The 13,280-nt window shown below is 52.5% G+C and overlaps 1 long non-coding RNA gene across 1 annotated transcript; it reads left to right on the top strand.

The window, feature by feature from the left end:
• The first annotated feature begins 4,810 nt into the window (after positions 1-4,810).
• On the top strand, positions 4,811-9,033 carry LOC118177428. The gene is made up of 2 exons (XR_004755795.1): positions 4,811-4,971; positions 8,569-9,033. It is a non-coding gene; the product is annotated as an uncharacterized LOC118177428 (long non-coding RNA).
• Positions 9,034-13,280: the final 4,247 nt, after the last annotated feature.

Genomic DNA, 13,280 nt, shown 5'->3' with positions numbered 1-13,280 from the left:
ACCTCTCATGGGACCCCCGTGCTGAAGGGGTGCAAGGGGCCGGGAGGATGCTCGGGGTGAGATGCTCCAGCCACCTCCCGGGAGCCTTTCCTTGGCCCAGGTTGATGCCAGGGCAGGGATGGAAAGGGGAAGGATTGCACCAGCGTTATAATAAATGTTGCTGGCAGGGACAGGTGGCTTTATTAACTCCATTTGTCTTCCGTGGCCACACGAATGGTGGCGATAAATCACCCAATCACCGGCACAGTCACAGGGATGGCACAGCCCCTGTCCCTGTCCCTGCTTATCCGTGCTCCCGTCTGGGCTCTGCAAAGTGGGGGAAATGGGTTTGTCGCTAGGAGTGAAGTGGTGATAAGTTGGGAAACGTCAGTGTGGGAGGATGCTGTGCCTGGTAGGATGCCTGGTAGGATGCCTGGTAGGATGCTCTTGCCGTGGCAGGAGGGATCTGGCAGCAAACCCCCCCTTTCCTGCGGGGTTAGCAGGAAGACCATCTCTCCCTCTCCTCTGTCAACCTGATTTTTGTTTTACTTTACTTTATTTCATTCCATGTCTCTTTCCTCCTCCTTGACAAATTACACTTCCTCAGCTACCATAGTTCAAAGTGCCTCTTCATAGTTTGTTTGGGATCGGTGAAGAATAGCTTTTCCCAAAGAGCAAAAAAAAACACCCCCTGCCTCCAAAATGCATTTTTTTTTGTGTGTTTGCTTTAATCGAAGAGTCTTGTCTTATTGATTTCGATCCCCATGCCGACACAGATGTGTGCAGCATCAGAAGATGGATTGGAGAAATCGATGGGGTTCCCAGGGTGCTGCTGCCAGCGTGGGTGGGTTATGGGGTTCCTTGCTGGTGCCATCCCACACCCGACCCCACTGCCGTCCTCCTCCAGCCCACGACAGAGACAAGGCATGATCCATCCTGTCCAGTGAGGTTCAATGGCTTAAAAGCCTGGGGACAGAAGTAATAGAAAACTAAAAATGTATTTTTTTTTCAACTTTCTGGCTTCAATTCATTCTCTTTCAACTCCTGTCTGATAGAGGAATATAGATTTGGTGTCAGGTTGACTGTTCATATTTAATGCTGTTACATCAGCAGAAGGGACGTGGTTTTTTTGGCTTCTCAGGAAAGCCTGGAAGCGGAGCGAGGATTTCAAATCTGCCGTAGAAAATCTGAGTTTGTTTTGAATGGGGACAGAGGTGCAAACGCCAACATTTCCCATCTCAGTTTTCCACCACCCTGCATTCAAGAGCATCCATTTCCTGGAGAACTTTATGGATCTCCCTCGTTTCAGTGTGAAGCCAGATAATAAGCTGGAATATCAGCGTTTCCTCTAGAATAGAGATCTGTTTGCATCCCAGGCTGCTGGGGCTCCTTACACAGCCCAGCATGAAGCTGCCCCCCTGGGTTTGCCCCTTGGGCCACCCCATTACCCCCACCCCCAGACCCTCAGTCAGAGCACGATGCTCATGACGTCTCAAGTCAGCAATCCTCCAAAACCCTGCTTGTCATAGATCCCTGGCTGTTCTTTAGTGCTGCTTTTGGGGTGATGGATAACGGGAAACGTGCGGGGAGCTGGCACAGCGCCTGTATGATAAACCTCAGCGTGACCCAGGGAAGGGAGGGAGGCAGAGCAGGCGCCTTATCTATCTATTTATCTATCCGCTCTTGTGGCCAAGGAAGCCCTGATTTAGGTGGCAAGGATCCACCTTTTTTAGATCTGGATGAATGAGGCTTCAAGGGAGGATTTTATTCCATCTGTATTTCTTTTATTACTTTGCCAAATCATACCCCTGTCCCTTCCGCGGCATTAATCATCCTCGTTCTTCCTCCGAGAACTCTTTCTGATTCCCTGATGTCTTCTTCAGGCTGCAGAGCCACGAACACGGGCATAATGCAGATCGAGGGACTGCAGCAGGCAGGTTGCCACTGCTCAGCCCTGCCGAATTCTGCCTTTGGTTGCTGCTGCCGGCGGTCCCCAGCTCCCGGCGCTGAGCGGAGGAGCCGCAGGGGAGGGTTCAGGAGCTGCCCCTTTCTTTGCAGACGTGTCTGTGCAGTGCTCTGGGGATGCTGCGGCGTCCCGGCGGGCGTTTGTGGGTTCCTGCCCCTGGAAAATGCAATCTGCCATGGCCACGTCCCGTAAGAACAAAGACCCTCCCGCGAGGTTTGGCTGACGTGGGAAGGGGACGCTGCCAGCTCCGCGGGGACGGCTCTTCTCAAAGGCTTACACAGATGACTTGCCTCGCAAGCTGTGAGCACCAACAATGGATTTTGTTTTACACTGGGTTTTATTAGTACCCATTCAGCTCCGGAGCTGAAGATCCCCTGGATCAAAGCGCACGCGGCAGGTTCGGCTCTTCCCCCCCCCAATTAAAGTTGGAGGCAGCGATCCGTACGGCTGAGCCTTCCCAGGGCTCCTGCCCGAGAAGCAGCCTTGCCATCCCCGCCCTTCCTAAGTTTAAAAATAAAACCTGTCATCGCCGAGAACTGCAACTTTTCCCCGAAACACAAACAAGTGAGATGAGACGATGCTCTCAGCCCTTGCCACATATCACAGAGCTCCTTACACATCAGGCTCTTAAAAGAGGTTTTCCACCAGGGCTGACACGAACACATACGGCCTCCTGCTGCTCTGCTCTCCTTGTCCCATCACTCCCCAGCGTTGGCTTGTGATTTTTTTTTCTCTTCCCTCCAGCCAGGGCTTTTTAAACTTGTTTCTTTAGGAGAAGATGCTTTTCCTTGCGAGCCCCTTGGGATCCTGATGCCGTGGCCCTGGGGTGCTCCCGCGGCTCCGCGTGCTCCTCTCCCGGGGCGTTCCTCTCGGAGCAATCACGCTTGAAAAACGTCTTACATGCAGAGCTCTGCTGAATGGGAAAATGGTGAGTGGGTGGATTCAGGGGGAAATAAAGGGGTTTATTCTCGGTGCCAGTTAATGAAATTAGAAAACGGAGAAGAGCTTGCCTAATACACAGGGAAAGATAAAATATGTTTCAGAAAAAAAAAAAAAAAAAAAAAAAAAAAAAGAAAGAAATCACAATGCTGCAGTACTCTCTAAATGTCAAAATATTACATTTTGGGGATGATAAAGATGGAAGAAATAGCTGGGTTTCAATTACAGGTGCCACATCATATCGCTTCCCCTCTATAATTTTTATTAAAATGTGAATGTTCCAGGAAGTCATTATGCCGTCTTTATTATGTTTGCATTGGAAATAATGAGTTTATTTGAGGAAAGTGCGTAGTAAGGAGGCACGCGTGTGTCATCTTGGGGGGAGAGTGGGGCGGGCCCTGACCCCTCTGTCTGCTGTCCTCCTGGGTGCTGGATGTCCCCGCGGGGAGGTGACAAAACCAGGACCCCGAGCAAGGCGCGGGGTGCGGAGCATCCTCTGCTGCAGCCCCTGCCCCACGGGCCGGATCCTGAACTTCTCTTACTCCTCCAGCCCAGGCATGGAGCTTGATTTGCTTCCACCGAGGCTGCCTGGAGCCACTCGCTGGTGGCTGTAAGGTGGGGATTGAAATCCAGCACGGCAGGAAGGGTTTTTTCTCCACGTGAGGAGAGGGTCTCGGTGCTGCCAGCCTGCTCTGGGCCTGCCCGAGCACCCAGGGAGTGGTGCCTTGGCATCCTCCTCCACCAGCCTTTATCTCCATGCCTTAACACCCATCCTTCTGCTCCCCTGTGCAATTGCACTCTGGTTTTTCTTTTCCCACTGTCTCTCTCTAAGGGGAAGCGACGGAGCAGCGAGCTCCACCTGCTCCCCTTCCCAGCCATCTGCTCCCACGCTCGGGCTGGGGCAGGAGATGCTGTTGCACACCAGGGCTGGAGGCTTGTCCCAGGCTCCCATGCATTTTCTCCTTTATTTTTCATTTCCCATGCATTTTTGCCTTTAACTTGCATATTTTGTGCTGCAGAGAGGATCAGCAGCAAGGGAGAGTGAGCAAGCTCAGACCCATCCTGACCCCAAGAAGAAGTAAAAGCACAGAGGTTTTCCTTTTTTATTTTTCTTAGTTTACATCTTTGGATGAGTATGCAGATGTTTTTGCTGCGCTTTTTATTTTTTTTTGTCCACGTTTGTGGGAAATAAACTCGTTCAGCAAGATGACTTGGCTTTTTCAAACTTGCTGAAGGCGAGGCGAGGGGAAGCGCGGTGCGCTCGTGCTGCCGATGCTCTGCTGATGCTCCTGGGTCTCTGCTGACCTCGGGCAGTGCCACGGGTGAGGCAGACACCACGGCTTCTTCACTGCTTGCTTCACCTTCCCCCTTTCCATCAGAAAAATGAAGTGTTGAGACCCCGAGGTTGCCCGACAAAGGGCATTGGGACAGGAAATAAAACATCTAGCAACTGGCTCACCTGAGAAGTGAGGTCCGTTTGAGGTTTTTATTGCAGGGAGGGTGATGGATTGGCTCAACCCCCCCAGCAGGTGGGAGGTGTCCTCCACATCAAGGCAAGGTCCGTGGAAAGGTCACCTTTGCCAAGGACACCCCATTAAGCTGAGATGAAATCCGTGGCCCGGAGAGCCAGGGAAACTCAGCCCGTAGGTGCTGCCCTTCCCTGGGTGCTGCCCTTCCTGTCTGGCTTAAAAGAGGAGTCAGTGGATGTCACTAATGGGCACTAATTTTCTGCAGATTCCCAACGCCTGAGAGTTGGCGGGTTTGGAGAGGAGGTGGATGGATTTCAAACCCCACTGTCTCCAATCCTGCTCCTTCTGACCCTCTTTTGGCAGCTGCAGCTTGGAGGGCAAACAGCAGACGAGCTCGGCGTGCCCACGACGCCCACTTGCAGCCACTTGTGAGCAATTAAAAGAGGCCTGGAGACTCGAATTATTGCAGCTGCCAGCTCGGATAGCGGGGTGAGAGCTCCCTGCTGCCAGCCGGGGATGGGGACGGGGATGCTCAGCCGCAGCCACCGACTGCCCTTTGTGCAGCGCCTGCAAAACAAGGCTGAGAATAAAAGGCTGGCTGCACAATGGAGCACGTCGGTGGGTGTTTGGAGGGGAAGCCAGGGAAGCTGAGCTGTGCAAAGACCTGATAAATTCCCGTACATCGTGTCGTGTGCTTCCAAGCACGTGGCCTGATGCTGTGTGCGTGGCAGGGGCTGAGCCGTGCTGGTTTTTGCACGGTGGGCAGGGAACTGGTGCCTCCAGGTGGGAGCGTGGAGTGGGGGCACCCCATGGCGGGCACAGATCCCTAATTGCCTTTCCTGATAATGGGAAAACCCTTCGGTGGAAGTATCTGTGGGTATCGGCCATGCTAATAAACGCGAGTGGACAGTTGGCTGCTGACAAACCACGGTATAAATCCTCGAGTCTGCTAGCTGCAATATTGGCTTTTACGTTTAATAGCATTTGGAAATAAGTCGTGTGTTTCTATGAGATTCACTCGCACAATTAGAAGCCTGGAGGGATATAATTTTGTTTTAAAAGTCAAAGTGTTGTCATAAAAGCCTTTGGAAGAAGAGGGAGAAATGGCAATGTTTTAGCTCTCTTTTTCAGTTCCGAAATAAAAGTCTTTGCACGGGATCATTTTGGAGCAAACTTTCCCATATGAAGGAGCCCAGGTGCAGCCGGAGAGGTGACCGTGAGTCCTGTATACCCAGCTTTAATAGATCCTGGCCTCATCCGCTGCAGAGTGAATAACGTTCTCTCTGCCCCTAACACAGACACAACCTGTGCCCTGGCATCCTGCAGCCAGCTCTGGAGCTGTTCCCAGCCCCCCCGTCTCGGAAAATTAGCCGTAATTAGCTTTTTTGTGGCATTGCACCTCCGGGGAGCGGGGCTAATTCTGTGAAGGGAGAGGGAACAGCCTGGTTTCGTGGAGTAAGCTGAGGCAGCGTGCGGGGTAAGGGCTGGATAGTCCCGAATTCAGGGCAGGCTTCTGTAAAGCAGGAATGTCCTGGGGGGGTGCTGCTGCCCCCTCAAATCCAGGCTGAGGACCACGAGCTGTTATCCCCAGGGACTGAGAGGGGATGGAGGGGAGGCTCTGCTTCCCCTCGAACTACCAGGGAACTGATGGCTGAGGATAAGGAGAGCTGTAAAAGAGAGGCAGAGCATCCACAGCAGGAAATTAACCATGATTTGGGCCAAAATCTGGCTAAATCAGCCCCACCGGGTGTCCTACAAGGGACAAGAGGGGGTTGGGGTCTTGCCTGCCCCAGGGGCATGGAGGATGCTCAGTATGATGAACGCTTTAAAAGGAACAAAATCCTTCCTTGGAACACGGTTACTGAAGAAAAAATACATTTCTTCCTGTGGCCTTACCCTTACCCTTGCTTGCATTAAACAAATCAGGCTGGATTTGTGCTTCACTTGCTGGGGTATGGAACAGGAGAGGCACAAACAAGGCTGGGTGTCTGAGAGGGGATGATTTCTCCAAGGCCTGGCTTTTCAAGGGCTTCCTTAGCAGGAAAAGCCCCAAATCTCCCAGCGATACCAGGTTTCTGTATTTTTTATCCCAGGTTTACTCTAATGATGCTTCTCTCCTCATCCTGGGGTCTGAGGGAGGGCAGCGAGAGAAGCTTTTCAGAGGCGATGCTAAGCCCCGGATCCCAGGCAGGAATATGAAACATTAAGGAGCAGCTAACGAGAGGGGAATTGAAAGGAGGCTTTTCCCAGAAGAGATGAGTGGGTTTGTGAGAGAAGCCCAGAGGCGCTTAGGAAGGAACCAGCAGGCAGGAGACGCGCACGGCGCGGGTCGCATCCTTCCTCCGCCTTGCCAGCTCCTGGCAAAGCCCAGGGGCTAGCCATGGGGTCAGGTTTGGGAAGGGCTTATAAAGAAGAGGCTGGCAGGGCTGTGGAGCAGGGAGATGTGTAGAAACCTGAACTCCATGAATAACTTTTGCCTTGATTTTTCATCGTTTTGGTAACCCAGTAATAGGCTTCATCTAATCAGGGCTGCGGAGCATGGCGCGGCATCCTCAAAGCATCAATGAATAAAAAGCAATTAAAGGTCCCAAACCTGCTGATCTGTACTCAGCCTGCTCCCCTCCCACCCTTTCTTTTGTACGCCTGGCCCATTAAAGGAATTAATTGCTTTCTTTTCACGTCTGGAGAACAGCCGAGGTCAGACCTGAGCGGAAGGCTCCGATCCTCTGACTCCTCTGCCTTTGTATCAGAGCAGACCCAAATTAGTTTTCTCAATGAGGCTTCCCCTCTTGCCAGGCCAGTGAAAAGAAGAGGAACCAGGCCCTGGCGGAGGAAAAAAAATGCCTCCCCCAGACAAACCGGGCAAGGGCAGAGCCCTGGCAGCAGGAGGGTACTGAGCCCCTGCCTGCGCGGGAGCTGGGCAGGGCTCACCATGGTAAATTTTTAATCAAAGGTGGCATTGCTGATGTCCTGGGGTTTGCAGCACGCTTTTATCTCTGCTGAAACGCTTCAAGCTGGAAGGATGCCCTCCACCAGGTCGGTATGATTTATACATCTGTAGGCAGGGAGCAGCCCAGGTGCGAGCATCGCTGGAGCTGGGGTCCCCCCGCCTCGAAATGTCGCTGCCCACATCCACTCCTCGCCACTGTCCTCACACCCTCTTCTTCCCATTTTTTCCCCATTCTCCTGCTCTGTCTCAGACACCAATTTCCTTGCTTTTCCTCTCGTTTTGCCTCCTCTGCCGTGGTAGGGTTTGCTTGGCTGGGAGGCCCGGCTGGTGGAAGGGAATGAAGCGTGAGAAATCGAGGCTTTATCACCCATAAAAACATTTGCTTTAGCATTCCAGGCTTGAAGCGTTCTGAAGTTGCTAAAAGTTGAATGTTTTATTTTCCCCTGTATTTCCATGTTAAAGCAAACACAGATGTTTCTTGCAGGAAGCAGTCCCACTTAATGAAGGGGGGAAAAAGGGAAAAAAATAAATAAATAATAGCTTTAAAACTTGCTAAAGGCATCCTGAGGTCTCTGGGGGCCTGAGCATCCCGGCTGTCCCTGGTGCAATCCTGAGAGCATCCCTCAGCCGGGACTCTGGTCCCCATGCTTTTGGGGCCGTTTTTTGCATTGGTTAATTGCCATCTATAAAAACGTGTGCTTTGTTTCCTGTTTGAATTTATTGAGCTACTTGTTCTTGCCATGCCTTTCTCCGCCAGATTAAACGGTCCTTCAGCACCCCTTAGCATGCTTGCTTCCCTTCCCAAAACAGCTCCTTTTCCACCCAAAACACCCCTGTGCCGAGACGGCTTATTTCGCTCTCAAATGCAGCCAAACACCCAGCCATCGTTTGCTCCCTTCTTACAACCCCTTGAGCCAATAAAGACCAAGCAGCAGCTTTTATTTAATTTTTTACCTCTTTAAAAGCAAGGATATTTTTTCCCGTGGAGGTGGCAGCACAGGCGGGCCAGTGCTGTGCTGGGAATGTATAAATAGCCCGGGCTGGGAGCAGAGCACAATAGCTGTCACTCGACCGCAGCAGAATGGGGCCATGAGTGGTAGCAGATGAATTTCCTAAGCAACAAAGATCCTGTTTTCATGCAAATATCTCTTAGTAATAAAATCCAGGAGAAAAGAAAGACAGATAATGTGTTATATAAGCACAATTATCCTGGCACAGAATGCTTCTTTCAAGGATTTTTTATTTATTTTTTTATTTTTTTGGAGACATCAGCAGCCTTTCAGCAGCTTGATTTGGGCTGCGAGCGAGAGCAGCGGTGAATGATGTGCAGCGGGGAAAGTGCTTTAGCAGCCTACAAAGCGCCGTATGAATTTAACACGAGCAGCAGCTAATGCGAATAAAACTGGGGAAAAGATTCCTTGCCACGATAACACGGCCTTCCCTTCCCCGTAGGAGTTCTGAGTACTTTGCAAGCATCCATTAATTAAGCCTCAAAGGAGTTCCCATCCCCAGTTTTACAGCCGGGGTGAGATGAAGTGCTTTGCTCTAGTGCAACGCGCGTGGCATGGGGATGCACCAGAGCCAGGAGCCGAGCTCTCCCCACCGTGTTCCCTCTGTCTGCTGCTAATTCAGCTGCCGGCCCGAGGAGTTTTTAACTTCCCAGCTCCTGACCTTGTTGGGCTGCTCAGAGGCTGGTGCCCTGCGTCCTTCTTGGGGTGTTTCCAGCCCTGGTGTCAGCAGGGAGCTCTCAGCGATGCCCCTCCGTGCTGCATGGAGGCGATTCATTCCCAAGCACCTCTGCTATTTCTCCTTCTATTTTTTTTTCAAGCTTTTATGCATTTTCAGGGGGATCTGCAACACAACAGCTCCATCTATAAAAGTGCGTTCAGTGCCACGAGCTTGTACCGGTGACCTGCTCCGCATTGTGCACAGTGACTTCTGCAAATAGGTTTGCTGGGGCGAAATAGAGAGAAAACCCACAGAAATCAGACATGTCAACGTGCTGCTGAGCCCGATGCCATGCATCAGAGCCCCCCGCACCTGAAGCTCTCGGGCATGCTTTATTTTATGGTGGTGCCCATGAGGGCACCTGCTTGCGTATTACCTATTTTAACTTAAATACGCGCAGAGAGAATAATAATGGCTCAAGGCCAAGCCAATAGGCTGAGGAAGAGGCCAGCCACGGAAGCAAGAGATAATGCACGAGACGGGTGTTATCGCTTGTGGCCCTGCTCGGAAACGTGCCCCGTGCATTGGCACACGCGCACCCTGCGCCATCTGTCTGTATTTATCACAGAGTGCTTGGATCGCCGCGCTCGCTCCCCTCGTCCCGACACACGTGTTGCAGGAACTCGCCTCGGTCTGTCAGGATAATTTAATGTAAAAACCGATTGAGATGGTGGCTTTCGAATGGAGCACTGCATAAATTTGGCGTTCGGGTCCAAAAAACCTAAATTGCAAACCCTGGAGGGACGCTTGAAACGCAAACCTGCCTCTAGATCCAAAGCCCAGGTCCGTTTGCTTTTGAAGTCTGGCATTTGGAAGCTGGACCCTGATTTCTGAGTGTTGAGCATCCAAGTGAAATTAATCTGGAAGCACCGATCTTGCTTGAATTTAAACAACCCCCAAGCCCCTCGGAGCTGGGAGGCCAAAAGCACTCGGTGGCAGCCATTCCTCCTGCTGCTTTCTGTAATTAAGCTCTAGAACTGTAGGCTCTGCAGGTATTTATTTAGTTCCATGGCCTTTTCCTGCCGAAATCACATCCTGAGCTCTTCCACCTTTCCCACCAGCGACTGAGCCGCTCGGGCTCTCTCCAGAGGAGTCAGCAGGGAGACGGCGAGCATCCGGCTCTCCTCCTTCGGTCGTCCCCCCGCTTATTAACACACTTGGCTCCGATGGCTTGTTTTCCTTCTTGGAGCCCTCAGGAGCTATCGCCGGGGCTGTTAATGGAGCTGAGAGGTCTCCTGGGTGTTCCTCGGAAACACGCGGCTCCTTCCTGCTGCACGAGGGCCTCCGAGCGGCCGCCAGCAGGCAGATGGAGTCGGTCTGTTCCCTGCAGGAAGAGGTTATTTCTCCTTACTAATAAGTGCAAGTTTGGGGCAGAATTTATATGTATATAATATATTTTTTTTCTTTCTCCTGGTGCTGGTCTCTTATTTGTGCTTGGCTGGTGGAGGTGCAGAGGTGATGCTCTGTCTGTCTGCAGGTCAGGACTCGTCTCTGCGTCGCTTTTGGTGGGAATTACCCAGCTTCTTCAATCACGAGCACACAGACACTCTGCTGCAACAGGAGTGGCTTCTTTAGGGACTAGTGCTGAGTGTCCATACGTGACCACGAGATAATCCAAAGGCATGGCCATGGGGCAGAAGGAGGCCCCTTGGAGACCTTGGCCGTAGCCTGTGGCCGGGTGAAGGAGGAAGGAAATGGATGGCAGAGGAGAGCAGGAGCCTCCAGCGGCAGGGAAGTGATGCTGCCGGTATCACAGTCGTCGTGGAGGAGGTTGTCATGGTGACTCGAGGTGTCAAGAGATGGCTCCGGAGCCTGCTGTGCCGGGAGCAGGGGAGCGAGACAGTCGTGGAGAGGGGCGAGGAGGGGAGAGCATCCGAAGGAGTGGAGAGAGGAAAAGGCGACGGGGTGGGGAAGATATGGAGAAGAGTTGCATTCACCTGGGAGGTTGGCACTTGATTCCCTTGTGTTGTGCCTGGATGTGATGGGGGGAGCAGTGGCTGTGGCTATCCATGGCTCTGCGCCCCAGTGCCCTTCGCCATGGCCCCCTGCCCACTGTTGTTCCCCCCTAGCACTCCCAAGCTTGAAATGGAGATGTTGGTTCCCACCCAAAGCGCTTCAGCTCTCCACAGCCGCCCTGGCGGGCAGATCTTTGTAGGGACGTGCCGCCGAGCCCCCTCCATGCCCCCTTCCACCAGCTCTAAATCTGCCAAGCAAACCCCAGTGAGAGCACTTTCCAAAGGCTGCCGGCTATGACAGATGTTATTTTATGGAACACGGCACCAGAGATGTGAAATACATAGTTCATAAATGTCAGGAGGAAGGAAGCAATATCCTGGATTGAGGTCATTTGACTCTTTTTTTCCTCTCTTGCAAAAGCATCCCTCCAAGTAAACAGCCATCCCCGCCCGCAGGGAGAAGACAGCGGCACCTGGGGGGGAAGCGTGGCTGGAGGTGCAGCTCAGCCCAACGTGAGCGGGACCTTTTTGAACCCCACATCTGAGTTTTTGGCTGAGAAAGTGTCAGGGGATGGAGCTGAGACCTTACTTCATCGAGGTCTCCAGGGAGGAGGGCATTGCACATGTGCATCTCTAGGAAGAGAATACATATGTGTGTGTCTATATGTATTTAATAGGTATGCACTTATGGAACTGCAATTAATTATGATAGTAACAAGCTAGCAGGGTTTCCACCATCCCCCTAATGTCTAACTCTCAAGTACAGCTTCCAGTCCTCTGGATGCTCTCATGATCTGTGCCTGTGCTCAGCTTCATTCGTGCCCGGCCCTCCCGAGCTCCCCGAGGCGATGAGCTCCCTGAGCAAGCAGTGCCCCTGCCCCTGCCCCTGCCAGGCGGGCTATTTCCAGAACCAGAGTTGACAAATCCCCCCCTGGAGCCAGCAGTTTTTAATACAAGTGTCAGAAAGCGTTACCGAAAGGCCGGAGCGGCTCGGGGAGGCGCTGGAGAGGGCATGGGGACAGCCTGATGTCAGTCACATCTGCCCGCTTGTCTTTGCCAAGCATCCCCTGCCTGGTGAGCTGCGTTTCGAGCCCGGCACACTCTGAAGTGAGCAGATGTGGCATTTAAAGCTAATCCCCAGCGACCGGCCGCCCGCGGCTCCCCGCACCATCACGTCTGCTCTGGCTGGGACTGCGCTGGGCGCTAGCTGCTGCACCACGGCCGTGTCCCCTTTCTCGTGGTCAGGAAGGTGTGAGATGCCATGGGGAGGGTGCTTGGGGCTGGCGTTAGCAGGGGACGGAGCTGGGGTTGTGCTGGGGTTGTTCTAGGGTAATGGTAGCTCCCACCCAAACCATTCTCCTGCTCCGTGGGGCCTGAGCGAGCGCATCCTTGTCCTGTGGCCCTGCAGCGAGCAAAGACGGCATCCTAGGAAAAGGATAGGGGATCAAATCCAGGCTTGCAGGCTGGCAAAGGACCTGTGTGTTTTCCCGTGCTGCTGGGAGGTTTGTGCTGTGGGGCAGCTGATGTTTAGGTCTTTGGTTGGGGCTGAACACGCAATAAGCTTGCACAAACCCAGCAGGCAGCTCCCATCCCTTCTCCTTCCTCTTGGCTTCAGGAGACGTTGCACCCCTGTGATTCTGGGGTGCTGGTGGCGCTGTGCAGAACTGTGGGGAAAAGTCAGTTTTCTTGTTTCAAAGGAGGGAGGAAAAATCTTAAATTTCCCTGTGTTCTCTCAGCAAAGCTACTTTTGTCTGGAAAATAGGCCAATTTCCACCTTATCTAATGCCTCCAGCTGTGATGTGAAAGGCTCGGAGGAAAAACCGCATCTCTCACGTTATCTCCTCACTGCAAAGTTTAATTATCCTCAGCTGTTCCACCGGAATGTGCCCGTGTCCGGGCCCCAGGAACTGTCTTTCCCCTGCAAACCTCTGGGAGAAAAGCATCCATCCCGCACAGCCCCATTCCCATCTCCTGTATGTGGGCCCTTTGTGGGTATGCCAAAGCTGGGCAGGAAAACCTCGATTTTATTGCTTGGGGAAGGATGGGGCAGGCAGGAATATTCTCCTTTCTCCTTCCCGAGTTCCTGTGATGGGGAGCCCAAATTTCCTCTCTTGTTCCCCAGGCTCTGCGCGTTCCGTGCCCACATGCACAGAAACCTGTGTGGGATCTGCGCGCAGCGGAGACGTCCATCAATTATTTATAGAAGGAATATTTCCATTGCGTTCTTAATTTATTCGCCAATAGCTTCGTGGTAAGTAGAGGGAGATAAAAAAAGGGGAGATGTATAGATGTGG

The sequence above is a fragment of the Oxyura jamaicensis genome, chromosome 22, assembly GCF_011077185.1.
Source record: "Oxyura jamaicensis isolate SHBP4307 breed ruddy duck chromosome 22, BPBGC_Ojam_1.0, whole genome shotgun sequence".
In the NCBI taxonomy this organism is placed as follows: Eukaryota; Metazoa; Chordata; class Aves; order Anseriformes; family Anatidae; genus Oxyura; species Oxyura jamaicensis.
This window is presented reverse-complemented; position numbering and strand designations above follow the sequence as displayed.